Source organism: Canis lupus, chromosome 32 (genome assembly GCF_003254725.2).
Source record: "Canis lupus dingo isolate Sandy chromosome 32, ASM325472v2, whole genome shotgun sequence".
NCBI lineage: Eukaryota > Metazoa > Chordata > Mammalia > Carnivora > Canidae > Canis > Canis lupus.
Genome location: NC_064274.1, coordinates 518414 through 521797, shown reverse-complemented (window position 1 = coordinate 521797; position 3384 = coordinate 518414).

Here is a 3384-nt window from a genome sequence, read left to right as displayed (position 1 = left end):
TCTTTGGTCAGTACTTATTTAAAAATGCAGATGAGAACAAAGCGCAGCTAATTCTGTACTATTTAAATACCATACAAATGTTTGTATAGGGCACTTCTTACATGATAATCTTATTCTGCAAATTCTTTCATTGTTTTGTCAATCCAACCTCAGTGTGGAGATGAAGTTACAATTTATCTGCATGATGGAATAATTTGAAGCCATAAAAATGTTTACAATAGGGAATGCTTACAAATGAAAGGAACAAAATAACAAAAGTATTTATAGCATAATCAAATAACACATGTAAGAAAATGGATAATTTAGGTCCAAGAGGAAGTACTCTGTTGTTTGTAAAATGACACTATTTTAACTTTGATTTCAGTGGTTACTAGAGAGGTTAAGGTTGTTTCACATAGATTTTTGCCATTTGGTTCTTCTTTTACAGCTTTTTGGTGTTTTTTATTATTGATTTGTAGGAGATCTTTATATATTCTAGATACCAATTCTTTGTTAGTTACTTATGTTACACAAATCTCCACAGATAGCCAGTGCCATCTTTGTGATAAACCCAAATATACCTTAGGTCTGGGAATTTTCAAAACCAGTCCTGGATCCTTATTTTAAAAAATAGCCAATTTTTAATTTGAAGGTTTATTTATTTTAGAGACAGAGCAGAGAGGGGGATTTTGGGGCAGAGGGAGAAAGAAACCTGAAGCAGACCCAACTGAGTGCAGAGCCCAAGGCAGAGCTCCATCCCAGGACCCTCAGGTCATGACCTAAGCCAAAACCAACAGTCAACCGCTCAACCAACTGAGCCACCTAGGAGACACTAAATAGACTTTTTTTTTTTTTTTTTTTTTTTTTTTTTTAGCAGTTCTAGGTTCACGGCAAAACTGAGTGCACCGGAGTGATGCAATCACTGCAGTTGATGAACCTACATCATTATCACCACAAGTCATAGTTTACATAAGGGTTCACTCTTAGTTTTGTATATTCTGTGGTCTAGACAAATGTATAATGATATTTGTCCACCATTGCAGTATACAGGGTAGTTTTAGTGCTCCTACAATCCTCTCTGCTTGTTCACCCCCCTTTCTTCCTGACCCCTGACAACCACTGATCTTTTTACTAGAGTTTTGCCTTTTGCAGAATGTCACAGTTGGAGTCAAAACCTACTGTTTTCATATTGGGTTTGTTTTTTTTGTTTTTTCCATTTAGTAGTTTGTATTTATGTTTCCTCCATGTTTTTTCATGGTTTGGATAGTTCATTTCTTTTTAGTGATGTAACATTCCATTCTCTGGATATATTATGGTTGGTTTATCCATTTACCTACTGAAGGACATCTTGGTTGCTTGTAGGTTTTGGCAGTTATGAATAAAGCTGTTATAAACATCTATGTTCAGGTATGAACATAAATTTTTACCCCTTTGGATTAGTGTCAAGGAGAGCAGTTACTGGATCATACACAAAGAGTTTATATTTAGTTTTGTAAGAAATTGCCAAACTGTGTTCCAAAGTGGCTGCACCATTTTGCCAGATCCTTGTAACAGTCCTAAGCTTCTCTCACATTTTACAATAAGCAGGAAGAAGGTAGGTGACAACTTCAATATTTTAACTGGAAATTTAGCTGCGTTGTTCTCCAGTTACATTTTCTACCTTCGGTATTACTGTGGATGACAGTTGTTAAATGTTCTACTATTAAGTAACAACCGCTGTTCTCCAGTTGCCAGTACATGTTCCTCACTTACCCTGAAACTAATACAGGCAGTCTCCTTAAAGGCCTTCAGACTTCTCATAGTCAATTCCAGGAGCTTTTTTTTTTTTTTTAAGATTTTATTTATTTATTCATGAGAGAGAGAGGCAGAGACACAGGCAGAGGGAGAAGCAGGCTCCATGCAGGGAGCTTGATGTGGAACTCGATCCCAGGACTCCAGGATCACACCCTGGACCGAAGGCAGGTGCTAAACCGCTGAGCCACCCAGGGATCCCCAATACCAGGAGCTTTTTAGGCTTTCACTAATACTGTTCAGAGTCCGCCCAGTTGCCACCTACTGCTCCATTCCAAAGCCATGCCTACATTTTGAGGTGTCAGGATGGTAATACTCCACTTGTGTTATTAGTCTGTATTAGTTACCTACTGCTGCATAACAATTTGTCAAAATTTAGTGGCTAAAGCAATGAATATTATTCTGTAGCTTCTGTGGTTCAGGAATTTGGGGGTGGCTTAGCTGGGGCTGGGGGACCCACTCTGAAGATTGCTCATTCGTTTGACTACTAGTAAGAAAGCTCAGTTCCTCTCTGATTCTTGGTAAAAGGGCTCAGTTCCTCAAGACAGGAACATTTTCACAGGACTTTAGTGTTCTCAGGGCATGACAGCTGGCCTCCTGCAAATAGTGCAAGGAGGATGCCTGCAATGAGTTCTGTGGTCTTGTAAGCCAGATACCACCACTAAAGCTGTATTGTATTCATTAGAAGCAAATCATTAAGTATAGCCCATAGTCTCAGAGAAGAAATAGGCTCCACCATTGCACGAGAGGAGTGTTAAAGAGTATGTGGCTATTTTTTGAAACTACCACACTGTTTTTAAACTGAACAAAATGAAATGCAAGTATAAAAACGTTATATCCCATGTTTCTGACACAGTCATTTACCTTCATGCATTCTCCACAGAAGTTTTTATTTATTAGAGACAAAGAGATGCAGAGACACAGGCAGAGGGAGAAGCCGGCTCCATGCAGGGAGCCCGACGCGGGACTCCATCCGGGTCTCCAGAACCACACCCTGGGCTGCCCTATAGGCCAATTTAAAATAAACATTAAAAGGGAAATCCGAGCAGCCCTGGTGGCCCAGCGGTTTAGTGCCGCCTGCAGCCCGGGGTGTGGTTCTGGAGACCCAGGATGGAGTCCCACGTTGGGCTCCCTGCATGGAGCCGGCTTCTCCCTCCCTCCCTCTCTCTCTCTCTCTCTCTCTCTCTCTCTCTGTATTCTCATGAAGAAATAAATAAAATCTTTAAAAAAATAAATTGTCCTATAGCACGTATAACCTCTTAATACTAGAGGAATACAGAAGATTATGAAGCTCAGCTTGTGAATAATGCCTGGCAAACCACAATGTAGATTCGTTCATTGAATACATTTTATGATGGTTGTTTTACAAATCTCTTATCTTTTTAATATCAACCTTAAAGTGACAGGAAGTCACTTTTTTTATATGCAAGTGAACCTCTTTAATCTGTTTGCACTCTTGGTGATTCTCACAATGCATCTGTGGCTTAAGCTGTTGCAAATGAGCAAATTAAGACCAAGGTCTTGATTGAGATTTTGTGCCAAGACCAGGAAAAAGTGGAAGCAGAGACTTAAAACCGTAGCCCAGTGACATCCAGGCCATAAAAATGCGGGAAA